The following is a 14,676-nucleotide window of genomic DNA, read 5'->3' as shown; positions in this document are numbered from 1 at the left end:
CAGATGTTGGTAGCATCTCTTAGTGCACTACCAGAAGGCGTTCAGAGGTTGCAGTGATGCAGCCTCCCTTAAAGCCTCCCTAGAATAGACTCAAGCAAAATGCAGTGGCAAGCCAGATCCTAATCCCTTCCCTTTGTCTCACTTTAGGAGCTGTAGTCACAATATTTTGCTCCTTTAGTCAGGCCTTTCCTCCAAGAGCATAAAAGCACACAGTAAATGTGAATTACCGAAGCAGCACTGCTTTCTTGATGTGTACGGTGACTCTGTTATCAGTAGCCCTTGGAGACTATTACATGTTGATATTTTTGCTAAAGAAAATCAGCTCAGTGTCTTGGTGCAGCCCAGCAGGATTTGAAACTGGTAATACAGCAGACTCTGCTTTTCCTGAAAACTGTAGAACAGGATCTAAAAATTAATTTTTTAGTCTCCTTCTGTAGACAAGAGAAAGAGGGGAGGTTACCCTAGCAAGGAAACCATCCTACCTCAGACACCGGTCTCAGGAGTGGAAGAGTTGGACCCTGGAGGAACATTTCTCTCCCCAGGCCATCAACTGCTGGCCATGGAGGAGGTGTTCACATCGGTCAGAGGTGCCCAAGGGACTGCTAAGGGCACCCTGGTTTCTCACTGCCTGTCTCCTGCAGGGATGAAGATGGGTTTCACTGAGACACCAGTGCGAGAGACAACAGTAAGAGTAAAATCCGAGAGGCTCCCAAATTGTTGCATTGGCTCCCCGTAGTGCTTCATGGGGGTGCACAGACCATAAAGGAGGTGAGGTCTGCCACTGCCTGAGGATTTGTATACCTGCTGCCATACCAGTTGCCACCACATCTGCTGCTGAAACTGGCACGTGGCACAAACAAGTTGGCCAGCCTCCCTTTTAAATAAAAGAGGGTTTGTACTTCAGGCAGGATGCAAGCACATGGCACTGGTTCGGTACACAGCTGTGCTAAAGACTTTCTTTAGACCCAGAGCAAGTCATTTATCCTGTTATTATTGGATCCCTGTCTACAAAACAGAGATAATGGCCTACTCCACCTTAGCTACTCTGCCCACAAGGCCAGGGGAGCAGCTCTCATTCTGTGTGTGGATAATGGCCACTGCAATGTATCAGAATTATAAAAAGAAAAATTACACTATTTAGCTACTTTTGCTGTAACACTCTCCCTGCCAGGCTCTGCCTGCTACTCATTGTCCTGTCTCTGCAAGTAAACACCCTGACAGCATCTGAAAGCAAAACACAGCTGTGGTGAAATACCCGATCAGCTTGCAGCCATTAAACAAACAGAATGACGGCCTTTTCCTTTTGTTTAAAATATCATTACTGGGAACAAGTCATCTCTCCTCCTGCCTTTGTGCTTCAGTGCCCATGTTAGGCTTTTAAACCTGACCTAGTTTTGGCTGGAAAGTTTCACAGAGAGAATCTGCAGACACCATCACCGCACACGTTATTTTCATTGCTAATCAATACCTTGTAAGAGCTGGAGCATCTCCCCCTGCTGAAGGTGAGCAAGGGGATCAGAAGGCACAGTACAGCCAAACTCTAATGCTGTAACTCCTTGCATGGCAATGGCATATAGTGGCTTCCTGCCTCCCCTCATCCCTTTTGACTTGCCTAGTGCTCCAAGGAGCTAATGAAGTTCACCCCAATCCTAGAGAAACTGCAATAGCATCATTCTGAAAACGAAGAAAGCTCTGCTTTCCCCGCAGCAAGCAACTGGGGCTGGCACACTGCAGCATTTGCAGAGCCTGGTGACTATTTTTGGTGTCTGGATGAGCTGAGCTTACAACTGAAGTCTTTCGTGGCTGGAAGCTCCCGGCTTCAGGTCTCAGTTGCTTGTTTCAACTGTCCTCGGGATTTCCCTCGGTGCTGAGCTGCTTCAAGCGATTATAATAAGGGGGTAAGGTCATGCAGGGGACAGGCAAGAGTTCACGGTGAATAACAGCTAGTCTGCATTCATGATAGCCCTGGAAAAGGGTAATTAACTGCTGCCGGAGCAGGTGGGCACCATCTAGAAGCAGCAACATCAGAAGGGATCAAACTGCATCTGAGCCCAAACTGAGACCATGTGGAGGGTGCCATCGGGTGTCAGGCTGTCGCTGCACGCTGGGTCGTGCACAGGGAGGGGACAGCCCCTTCTGTCCCTTCTGTTGCACACCACCACCACCAACAAATCAGTTGTTTATATTTTCAGTGTCACTAGTACCAAGTATCCAAGTGAAGGGTAGATCACTGGAATTAGAAGTAGACAAGTGAAGGACAGCTAATCCTGTTGTACCTCTTGTGGTTGGTGTTGTAACAGGGAGAAGTTATATCAGTTACAAGCCGCCAAAAACCACAGGTCAGCTATCCCCAAATCTTTAAACTTCCTTTGTACATCTTCATTTTAAGTTGCTTTTCTTTCAAGCAAAGATCACCAGCATCACCTCCAGACACCATAGGACATCGCACCCCAACGCACAAGCCAGGTACGGAGGGGAATGGGCATCATTTGCTGGACCGATGTTTGGATGTCCAGCCTCCATGACAACATGACCTGAGGTGTACCATAGCCTGTACCATAATGAGACAATTTCAGCTGGGACTCTTAAGTGCTCCTCAAGTGGGTGAGGTCTGCAGGACACAGGGCAGACCTGGGAATAACCTCCCAAAAGACACGAGGCACTCCAGCACCCATAGGCATCTCCTTCACCACACACCGTAGAGCCTCGCATGGAATCACACGGGGTCTACAGACAATATCGTCTGGTGCCAGCTGCTTGTTGGCAACCCACATCTGTGCTGGAGCGGCACAGAGGTATTTATGGCAGGCAGTCCATGCTAATATTGCCTATAGCATCCTTGCTTTCGCATCCGTGTCTGAAATCTGCAAAGCATTTCCACAAAGTGTATTAACATCCTCCCCCTGCCAATATAGTATTTTTTTTTCTTTGCTTGTTTGTTTTTTTGAACTTAGAGTCTAACTTTAAAAAGCAGCCATCAAATGCTCAAGCAGTCTAAGGGATAAAAGGGGAAAAAAAAAAGAAAAAAGAAAAAAAAAACTGAGGGAGAAAACAGATTTCAATTTCTGATTTCCAAGAGGATAATATAAAAAGTAAGGGGGTGGGAGGGAAGCGTTTTAGGTCTTCATTTGACAAAAATAAAATGCCCTGGCAGTCTTTTCCCAGCAGCAGCGGTCCAGCTGGATGACACATTTGTAGGTCAATCAGGGGGGAGAAAATAAATAAAAAAACCTGTGTGATTTTCCCTGCAGAGCTTCAGAGGGCAGCGAAGTCTGAGATGCGGGTGCTGCTGAGCCATGCGGGTGCTGCTGAGCCGTGCGGGCACCCAGCAGCTGTGGGACACCGGGGCTGCCTTGGCCCCACGGGGCTCACAGCCCCACTGCTGCCAGCAGAAAAAGGAACCACGATCCATCCTGCCTACTGGGAATATAGTATTTATTTTGTGTTATTCCCTGCAAGATGGGGATACTGTGCTTTGGGGCTCTGTGCTGAGGCAGATGTAAGCAGTGCAGCAGCACATCTTCACTGGTACCCAGAAGAAGCCCCGTTCCTGGTTGAATTATGTTTTCCTCAGAGGCTGTTCTGATCAGGCAAGAGCCTGCATATGGCTGTATTACCTCAACTAAATTGGTAAGGCAATGCATAGCTGGTACTACATGCAGACAGCAGAAGAGCAGCATTTCCTGAGATGGCAGCTGATAGCTGACTCAGGGCAATCCCTCTCCTGCGTTTACTCCATACCTCTGTGGTGTTCAGCAGGTGATCTCTCTCTTAGGGATTAGAAGTCCCAGTGCATGAATGAAGCACTAAATTGTGCCATAAACATAACCAGAGTTATACCATCAGCCCTGCTAGACACCTTCCAAGTCAGGCAAAAAGGCCTGAGAGTCCTCTGCGGTGTCTCTCCAAAAGCAGGGAAATCACTGGATGGCCCAAAGCTGCCATAGACCTCACTCAATCAGACAAAATTTTACTGGGAGAAGGAGGGTTTGGGAACATGTATCATTCCCAAGTTTCCACAGTCCCTGGGTACATTCCTCAGTACTACGGATATAAGTGAGCACAACCTCAGGAATGCTCTCAAGTAGTACCACACTACTCATCACCATGGTCAAAGCAAAGCAATGCTGGCCATGAGCTTACATTTTTCCTCATAAGCCACTGAGAATCCCACCAGCTTCCCATGGACCAAGCAAACGGCCGTGCTCCAGTCAGCTCCAAAGGCTCTACAGGGGCTTGGACCAGACCTAGTGGAGTGTCTTTGAGGGCAGGGTGATAACTGCCACAAAGATGAGGACCAAAGCTTGGAGAGGAAAACAAGCAGCCACCATGAAACACATCGGATCGTTTCTATTCAGTTGCCCACTGCGGAGGATATGTGTGTAATTTAAAAATACTGGGCATGAAGGTGAAGATCAATCCCACTTTACTCTAAAGAATGGGTTCATAAATGAATTATAAGGTTCCTTAAGTGATTTATAGCCGTTATAATCATTTTACAGATGAGCAATACATGTTGTAAGTCCATCAACAAAAGATTTAACAGACAGGCAATCACTCAAGCCCACATGACAACTGATTAACCACACACCAAACCATCTCTCTGTGCCCTGCGAGCCCCTGCTGCTTTGGACATGAACACACCACCAGCACAACCCTCTGTATGAGTAAGGACAGCTAGCTGACCTACCCAGTCCCTCAGAGCCGCCAAGCTCTAGCTCCTCCCTTGCAGTACCTGGGAGCCTGCCCCTGATGCCGGCACATCCCTGCTCCTCTGGAGGGCACAGCAGTGTTTCCCACCTTATTACCTGCATGCCCACCAGCAAACATTCCTCACCAGGCTCTCGATCGTGCATACCATGACTCTGGGACACTGGTACTCTTCCTTTGCTCTTGAGTTTTAATACTTCATTTCTACCAAAGGTCAGCAAGAAGGTGCAAGAGCACCCTTCTGCTCTGTTAAAGAAACCAGCGATGAGGAAATGCACTTTCCTGCACTCTTGGTAGACAACTCTCTGCTGTGCTTCCCACACACAGCAAGAAAAATTCTTCATCTTCATCCATTAAAATATGGACAAGAGTAAGATCACATTCAGCACCCACTGACTCTGGACCATGCCCTTTAAGATAATCTGCCCTCTGCGCCAGGTCCTACACTGAGCTATAGTTTATTCTGTGGGTGGTTAGCCCACCTCTGCCTTACCCGTCAAGGGAAGAGGTTGGTGCCAATGTTTCTATAAGAAAAGCAAATGTAATCACGCCCTCAGGCCCGCTTAGATCCGCATGAAATGCCTGCACTAAGTGCCGCCACTGCAAGCCTCAGCTGGTTAGGGTTGCCCTGAGCTCACAGGGGGCCTTGTCAAAGGGTCACAGCCTCTGTGAAGGAACGTGCTTCCTAATCACTTCTGCAGGTTCATAAAACATTTGTAGATATTTCAAAAGACACATGCAATTTTACCTTTCCTCTCCCCTTCACACCAAAACCAAACCAAACCAAAAATAACAACAACAAAAAATTTGTTTCAAAATCTTTCCCTTCCAAATGCTTTCTGAGGCCCCACAGCTTAGTGGATACTCCCATCCCATAGAAGCAGTCCACATGCTCACTGGCTGCCATCTGGATGCATTAAAATTCCATTTTGAGCAAAACAGTAATCCTTTCTTCATAGCAGTGGTAGGGCAGAAAATCAAGATACCGAAGTGTGGTGCCCCCAGGAGGAGAGCTAGGTAAATGAGGAAAAAAAAAAAAAAGAAAAAAAAAAAAGGTACAACCTCTGGGGTTGTATCGCTGGATGGATCTGTCACTCAGTTTAAAAAAAAAATAATCATGTTTACCATCATCTGCCTTTTGTGATGCTCTGTACACACACACACACAAAGAAAGAAAAAACTGTCACTGTAATGTATCCAGGCTTAAAAGAAATCACCTTCTAGTCATTGCCATAGGCTGAGGTGATGCCAGTATTATTTTTTACTGCACTGTACATGAAACTTCACTGTCCAACTGTGTATTGCTGCCAGTCCAATTACTCATCCTCATATCCTCATATGAATGGGGTGCACAGGGGCTGTACAGAGGTTTTTTAAAAAAATGAGAAGGAAGGATAAAACAGCGCCACAAAGAAGCGAGCCAAAGGCACCCAGGTTTAAGAGTGTTTGGATTCTCTTCATGCAGAACATCTTATTTTCCCAGTAAGCAGCCTGTAGGAATGGCAAGCAGTTGTACAGCGCACAAAGAGACAGATTGCCCCAGCAAGTGAGCAAGCTGACAAACCTGGAAGACCAATGCACAGCGTGGGAAGGAGCAGGGCACAGCCAGGGGGGCTGTTTCCTCTTAGCCCAGCAGTGGAGGATAAGCCAGAGCATCCTCTTTAGTGGAAAAGGAGGTCTACAGTTTTGCTGGCTTTCTTCTTTTGCACACCATGGTCTGAAATGTTTTGTGGCTTTTGGTGATCCTCGTAGATAAAACGGAGCCTGTGGCTCCATCCCTGCAGCTCCAAGCACTAGTGGGATCTGGTGACATGATGATGGTGGGCATCTGGGGGCTCTCACCCAGCAAACATAGTGCTACACCCAGGGAATGAAGAGGAGAGGAGACTTGACAGGTGCTGCAGGACCTGCACTGCAGCCCCAAGGTAGATGGCAATGCATCAAGCTTAGTCAGAAGAACCCATTGCTCTGCTTCTGTTTTCTTTATTTCTCCTGGACATGTGTTAACAAAGCCACACACTTGCAAACAGAAGAACAAAAGTTAAATATGTATGTGCTTGCAAAGGCAAAAGGCTTTGAGTCCACACTCAGACAGCTGGAAAATACCATCAGGAAAAAAGCTGGAGAAAATCTCCTCCTCTGTTTTTTTGTTTGTTTGTTCTTTTAATGGATGCGGTAGCAATTGAGCATATCAAAACATTGTAAGCTCAGCAGGGCAGGCATTTCCCCTTGGATCTCTGAAAGACTCTGGAAATCACAGTAATCAAGTGTCCTGATGGGATGGCACGGTGCCCTTGCTCCCACTGAAATCAGCACACCGATTTCAAGGGCAAAGAAGTTTTTTACTGTAACTTTTAAAAGCTAGAGAACCTTTTGTGGAATATCCCTGCTACTGTGTACAGCAATTTCTTCACAGAAATTGCTTTAGAAATCCCTTAATTGCCACATCATTTGGAAGGATTTTGCCTAGATAACAAACAGCACGTATGTTATGCCCCTTGAGATATAGAGTTTTCAGGGAAGGACACATATGCCAAAAACCTAGCTCTTTAATTAGCTCCAACTGCTGGTAGCACCACGAGGTTATAAAAGCACGTCCGATGCAGACCAAAACAGACAACCCATCCAGAAAGTTGGAGGGGCAAGTCCCATGCAGTGATCCATTCAGTTCTTGAGTTTGCCACTCTTCACTTTTTGAGGCAAGTAGTTAACGATAATGTCAATTAGTATTACTACAAATTGCTGGAGGAAGGAGAAGCATAGCTGAACATAAAGGGAAAAGCAACTTCCCTAGTGAGAAAGAGCAGAGCTTACAAGCAAAACCTTGATGCTTTTGTGCCTTTCTAATTGTAATGGACAGGGATGGTCCTGAATGTCTGGTGCTTTTTATTTTTCCTTTCACAACCAAAATTAAACTATCCATGCAGCAAACCCTCCAAAACCAGAGCATTTGTGTTCATTGATTTTGCAAAACCAGAGCCAAGATTTTCTGCCCTGCTCTAACAAGCTCCTCTAACTCTAATTCCTCTGCGTGAAGAGTCTCTCACACAAATTCCCAGTTGCATTCAAGGCTTTATACACTTCCTTTTTAATCCTTTGTTCTTTTATTTGGCTTCAATTTTGAGCAGGTTCCTGAGCATTTAGGCAAGCATATAATGGTGTTACTGCCATACCCTTAATTATGCCTTTTTTTCCTTTTTACTCATAAGCACTAATTGAGTCGTGATCTCTTTGCTAATGTGGCTTAACCTGCTGTTCTCCTGCTTGCTCAGGCACCACAAATAAAAAAAATAATGGCACTGGTAATTAACTGAGGGCTGGCAATATAACTTGCCTCTCAATCCATGACGGGTAAAAGTTCAAGTGAAAAGTAAAGTTTATAAATGTATGTTAAGTGAACCAGAACTAAGCACCAATCAGACATACAAGAAAAGCACAAGCAAAGAAGAAATGAACTTCAATATCAAGTGGAAGAATTTGGTCGAAGTAGATGAGCTTTAATTTTCTAAACACCTAGATAATTATTAGTAACTAGATAGACAGACAGACGGACAACACATGCACATACATTTCAGCTGCATGTGCAGGGTAGTACCAAGCTGCAGAGGAATGCTTTTGACCCAGGAGAACATCTTTGAAACCTTATCGCCAGGAATTTATTAGACACCTTAGTACTGACTGGCAGAAAAATATAAAAATAAAAATAAAAAAAAGAGAAATCATGAGAGACAATGGACAGAGCTGTGGTTTAGTCTGAAACAAGCAAAACTGAGAAAGGTGCTGCCTCTGTATCTAGTCTCAGTGATGGGAAGCCTTTGTAGTCAGAGGGAAGCATCAGGTTGCACAGAGGCTGCTGCTTAACAGGCAGAAGAGAGAGAGAGCATGCTCTGCACAGAAGAATCCTTCTAACTGGGAAGTGCACACAAGCAAGGATGCAAGAGATGAGAAAACCTCTTCTAGTGTTCCTGTTAGTGAAAGCAACCCCCCAAGTGGTGCAGCTGATGAAGACTGTAACTCAACATGAACTGGAGAATAGGGATGGTATAACCTCAATAATTTTTTGCTCTCACTCCTGATTTTCTTTGCTATTCCCCTGCAACCATCCCTCTCCTTTCCCCTTACTCTTAAGCTATTCATGGGCCAATTAGAAAGCCCTCATGCAGCCAATTCAATACCCCTGAATCCCCATCAGTTATAATCATAGCTGTGGAGACTAGTGGATGAAGAGGCTGCCTCATATTTCAAAGCTTAATGAGTTCCATTCCTTTTAATATTACACTTCTATTAAAATTCATGGTCATTTTTTTCCATTAATTTCATTTATGAATTAATTCCTTCTAATTTTCTAAAGCATGACGCAACCAGTGACTTATGTAGGTCATGACAAATGAGTGTCAGTAAAACCTTTAAAATGCAACATCTTGTATTCTGTACACCTTGGTCATAACCCTCCCACAATTCATAATTGGAATTCACAAGGCAGGGAGGAAGAAAAGGGACAACTTTCATAGTTTATGTTCAGAGAATGGTGAAAAATTAAGGCGATCCAGGTTATAAAAAGAGCTCTCATACAGAGAGAATGCTGTGCCTGAGAGCTAAGAGAGTTCTCTGCTTCACTTAGTCACAGAGAATAATATATGGACAGAAAGAGTAAAAACCCTGGTTGTTATAATGTCTTCCCTTTTCTTCTCTTTCTGCTCAAAGATGGAACAGGATGTCAGAAGGCAATCATGTCCTGAAGGTAAATGGAATAAGAAAGTAAGAATACTGAAAAGCATCTATCTAAGGCTGTTCACAGTGCACGAACACACAAGGCAAAACTGCTAGAAGTTTACTGGGATGTTTTTGAAGAACTAGGGTATCCTGGAAGACACATCGCATACATAAAACTGATTCAGCAAGCACAACGCATGCCCATCAAATTCTGTGAGAAAACAGCAGAAGCAACAATGTAAAAATAAAGACAGTGTGGAATCTGCAAGTGGCGAAAGGCAACGTGGCAGTCATGGAAAGGCTAGGCTTTGGTGCAACCTCTGCAACCAAAACCTTTCCAGAGTCATTACTGCCTAAAGCTTAACTGGAAAAGAAATACTGCAAATGTGTTTGTCACCAAAGACACACGAGGCAGTGGAGCATCTCTAGGAAGGGTCATGCTCTGGCCTCAGTAGTTCTGCCCTACAGCTCTCACAGCAGAGGAAGGTGGAGGCCCAGCAGCAGGTACCTCGTGCTGCACCTGGCCGGCCGATGAACTGCAGCTGAAGCGCAAGAGCTGCTTCATTGAAGTATTTTCTTTTTTTTTTTTTTTTTTTTTAACAGCGATAATCAGTAAAAGCAGGTAATTTGCTCCCCAAGCATGGCAACTTGTTAGTCAGAAGTCTCTGAAGTGCCTTCCTGCTCTGGCAACATGCCCTGATAAGAGCATTTCTATGACAACTTATTGGTGCAAGCAATCATTGCAGAACCTCTTTCTCCTCCCCAAATAGTCAATAAAGCATGACAAGTCTCCAAGGCCTACCCTGCACAAAGCATGGCAAAGCATAATGCCCAGGGCTGTATTTCCTTCTCTCTCATGCTGATTCATCATCCCACCGCTGCAGTTTAATGCAGTACAGGGGTTTTCAAGAATTCAAAGTTATTCTTGGATATGATTTTTGATGCCGCACAAGAGTTAGCTGAAACAAAAAAAGCAGCGCAAAAAACATTGTTTTCCTGCTTTGAAGTGTTTGCACTGTGGTACTATGGCATTTGCTATTGCTGTGCACACCCTGCTTTACACATATTAAACAGATTCCCATGGAGCTGCTCACAATTTACAGGGAGAAATTCATCTTTCAGCCACACAAATGAAAGCTGCAGAGACTAGCTGGCAGCTCTCAGAGCTCATACAATGTTGCTTCCTCAGCAAAAATATAGTTCTGTATGTAAACCTGCAAATTTTGGATCACCAGAAAATTCTAAGCATATAGTTATTATTAGATTAACTCATCTAGCTGGAAGTAGGAGCCCTTAAAACACCCAAAGATACCATTATTTTGTTAAATTGCATTAAAATCTCAGAGGACGTCCAAATCATTTGCAAAACCAGGATTCTCTGAGCTCCAAAGAAACACACTGTACTGCAAACCAGTCTAAAGAAGGTTTTATAATTGATGTTTGCAAGGTCAGGTGGAAGTATCAAATACAAAGTGTGCTCACAGCTCTCTAGAGTAGCTGGAAAAACAAAGGAAATGCAATCTCTAGCTCTGTTTTTGGTCTAGAGGAATTCAGAATCCACAAGATCCTAATCACACTGCTTACCACAGCACCCGAAGGCACTCAGATGCTAGAATGACATATGACCCCATATTAGAAAGAATAACAGTATGCTGGCTGCTTTATGGGCACACACACACACACACAAAAAAAAAAAAAAAAAGATCCTTCTCTCACTCTAATTATTAGAAAACTTAGGATTCTCCAAACACAAAACATTGCCCTCCACTACACACACAACTGCTTTAAAAAGCAATTATTATTCACAGACAGGAACGTGAACGATTCTGGAAGAAAAGAAGCAGAACAGTTCTCAGAGAACTGAATTTATTATCTTGTTAGGAAAAGACAAAGAGAGAAAGAGAAGAAGAGAGAATGAGAACATACAGATACAGCACGTACATGCTTCAGTATTCAAACTCAAGTCCAAGAACTATCAAGGGTTTATGGTAATTTTAACCACTGTCCTAAGTAGCTACTCATTTGTACACAGCTAGTTACAACAGACTTTATTTTTTTTTTTCTTTTTAACTGCGTGGACAAGATTTTAATGATTGAAAATAATATATGCAGTTCCATATGATCTGGAACATTCATTTTTGGGATCTTTTCAAAACCTAATTTATTAAAATAAGTGACGCTACCCTTTGACGCAATCAGAAGTTGTAATTTGTGGTGCAAGCAGGGATTAAGAACACCCACACCTAATGTGGCAATAGGAGTTATTTCCTTTCAAATCTCAGTTAGAAGGGGTTACTGCTGCTACCTCTGCCCACTGTGTGGCAGAGAGGAATGCACAATAGCCTTTGACAAAGGCTGTTCTTACTTCATTCTCAGTGCCAACAGCAATGCAGAAAAAACGTGTCTCAATAGGACTCGCTATTACAGAGCTGAAAGCAGGACCGTGCTCCACAGATCCCTGAATATAGGCATCAAGAGCCATTTTAGATGCTCTTAAATACATGAGACATCTATGTGGGGCTGACACTGCCATCAGGCTGGTGGCCGGTCACTAGTGGGGCTCCACAGGGCTCCACTTTATGGCCATTTCTTTTTAATGTTTTCATAAGTGACTTGGATGCAGGACTTGAAGGTGTACTAAGTAAATTTGCTGACAACACTAAATTGAGAGGAGGTGTTGACTCCTTTGAGGGTGGAGAGGCCTTGCAGAGAGATCTTGACAAATCAGAGGGCTGGGCAATCACCCGCCATATGAAGTTTACCAAGAGCGAGTGCCCGGTCCTGCACCTATGACGGGGCAACCCTGGATCTATGGATAGACTGGGGGATGAGAGGCTGGAGAGCTGCCCCACAGAAAGGGATCTGGTGTTTTCATAGACAACAAGTTGAACGTGAGCCAGCAGCATGCTCTGGCAGCCCAAAGGGCCAGCTGTGTCCTGGGGTGCATCAGGCCCAGCACTGCTAGCTGGTTGAGGGAAGGGATTGTCCTGCGCTGCTCTGCCTGGTGCGGCCTCACCTCGAATACTACATACAGTTTTGGGCACCACAGTATAAGAAGGACATAAAACTATTAGAAAGAGTCCAAAGGGCTACAAAGATGGTGAAGGGTCTAGAAGGCAAGACATGTGAGGAGTGGCTGAGCCCAGGGAAGAGGAGACTGAGGGGAGGCCTCATGGCGGCCTGCAGCTCCCTCACGAGGGGAGCGGAGGGGCAGGCGCTGAGCTCTGCTCTCTGGGGACAGCGACAGGACCCGAGGGAACGGCATGGAGCTGGGACAGGGGAGGGTCAGGCAGAGTTTTAGGGAAAGGCTCTTCACCAAGAGGGTGGTTGGGCACTGGGACAGGCTCCCCAGGGCAGTGGTCATGGAACCGAGCCTGACGGAGTTCAAGAAGCATTTGGACAAGGCTCTCAGACACGTGGTCTCATTTTTGGGTGGTCCTGTGTGGAGCCAGGATTTGGACTCCAACTGTGGGTCCCTTCCAACTCAGGATATGCTGTGATTCTATGATAATGACATGAAACTGCAAATCCACATTCTTCTGGAGAAGCAGCTGGAGTGCATAAGACAGAGGGCATTTGAAACAACACTAAGATGCCTGTTTTGAAAACTGGTCCCCACTCCCCTTCTTTTAAACCTTTCGAAAGCAATTTACTCAAAACACATTTGCATGCTGTTGTATGTGTAATTTGCATTATGCACTCTCTGACCGCATCACTTTAATTATAACAGTTCTATCTGCCCTGATTATATCCTAAGGCAATTTTTAGCCCAGATGAAACAGTCCTGTGAAGAGATTCTTTGACTCTACTATGAAAGCGTGATTTACTTCATGCACTGCTTTTCCAAGAAGAAAAATTTAAAATACATTCTCATAGGTGCAGAGAGCTTGATGCCACATGACATTGCCAATAACCTATACAATTTTCCCCCTTAAATCATCAATATGAGTCCTGTTAAGCTCAAGAGGATGGTATGGCTCAGTCCTGAATGAATTTCTCACAGTCAGGGCTATGTGCTGGAATAAATTAGGTGAAAAATAGACTCTAGGTAAAGATTTTCCTTAAGCAAACTGTTGAGAGCACTACCAACACCAGGCATAGAAGGGGGCAGGGTGAGCCTGTGGCTGTCCATGCCAGCTGACAGCCAGGTATTAGCAAGGGCAAGAAAGCACGGGCTTTCTGAGGTAAGAATGCACCCAAAGAGAGTTCTCTGGGTGCTCCTGAAAGTCCCCACATCCGCACACATCTGACACACAGGCAAAACAACTCTAAAACTGCTTCTCCTTCTTGCCCTTCCCCAGTAAACTGCATCGAGCAGAAGAATAGCAAAGTGACTCAGTTATACTGTGTGTTCTCTAGCTCGTGTTATCCTTCGTGTATTCCACCATTTCAAGCTGCTCTCAATAATTAATAAGAAATAACACTGGAGTGCTTAGCTGAGCTAAACTCTTTGCAAGTTTCCCATCAGTGCTGTTTACTTTCATTTAGTGTCATTGTTACACCAGAAATCCTTTTGCTCCAAAGAGACAGGACACACACAAGAAAAGAAATGCACCATTCAGGCTTCCTTGTCCTTAATTTGCCTTGGGGCAAGTCACAGCTTATGCTGTGCTACGGTCTGTACCACCATGTGCTGGTTAAGAACTCTGCTCTGCCTGACCTCAAGGGAAGTAGCAAAGCCACAAGTACAAGATCAGCATTTTTTAAACATAACTCAAATCATCGTTTCTGGCTTTATTCCCAAGGGAAATGGCTACAATATATTAAACACAGCACGCTTGGATAGGGAACATGGACAGTACAGTAACCTGAAAAATTCATGTTCAATAGCAGTCGAAGTGACCTTACCGAATCTAGTGATGCAGTCAGCTCTCTTTCCCATCAGTTCTGTTGGCTGCAGTCAAAAGGAAAAGAGAGTACTCTAAAATAACTTGTTTACTAATCAGAGGCAAAAGATTCCTGGTTGTACACAATGAGAAGCTGCACAACGTGAGAAGGGGCAACACTGGCAAATGAAAGAGAACTGGGAAGAGTTCTGTGAATCTTTTTTTAAACATTTTTTCTGATTTTAATTGCTGTGGCTATGCTATTTGGTGACACAAGACCTGGAAACCTCAACACACAGAGCTACCCATTATTTTGCTTTGACTCCTGTTCCAGCATCCCTTCCTTCAACTCAAAACTGTTGCATTGTTGTTGTTATTATAATGTTATCATTACAGAAACTGTGTTTTTCCCTTGAATATTGTTCTG

Source organism: Anser anser (assembly GCF_964211835.1).
Source record: "Anser anser genome assembly, chromosome: 2".
NCBI classification, from domain to species: Eukaryota; Metazoa; Chordata; class Aves; order Anseriformes; family Anatidae; genus Anser; species Anser anser.
Note: the sequence above shows the minus strand (reverse complement) of the source record.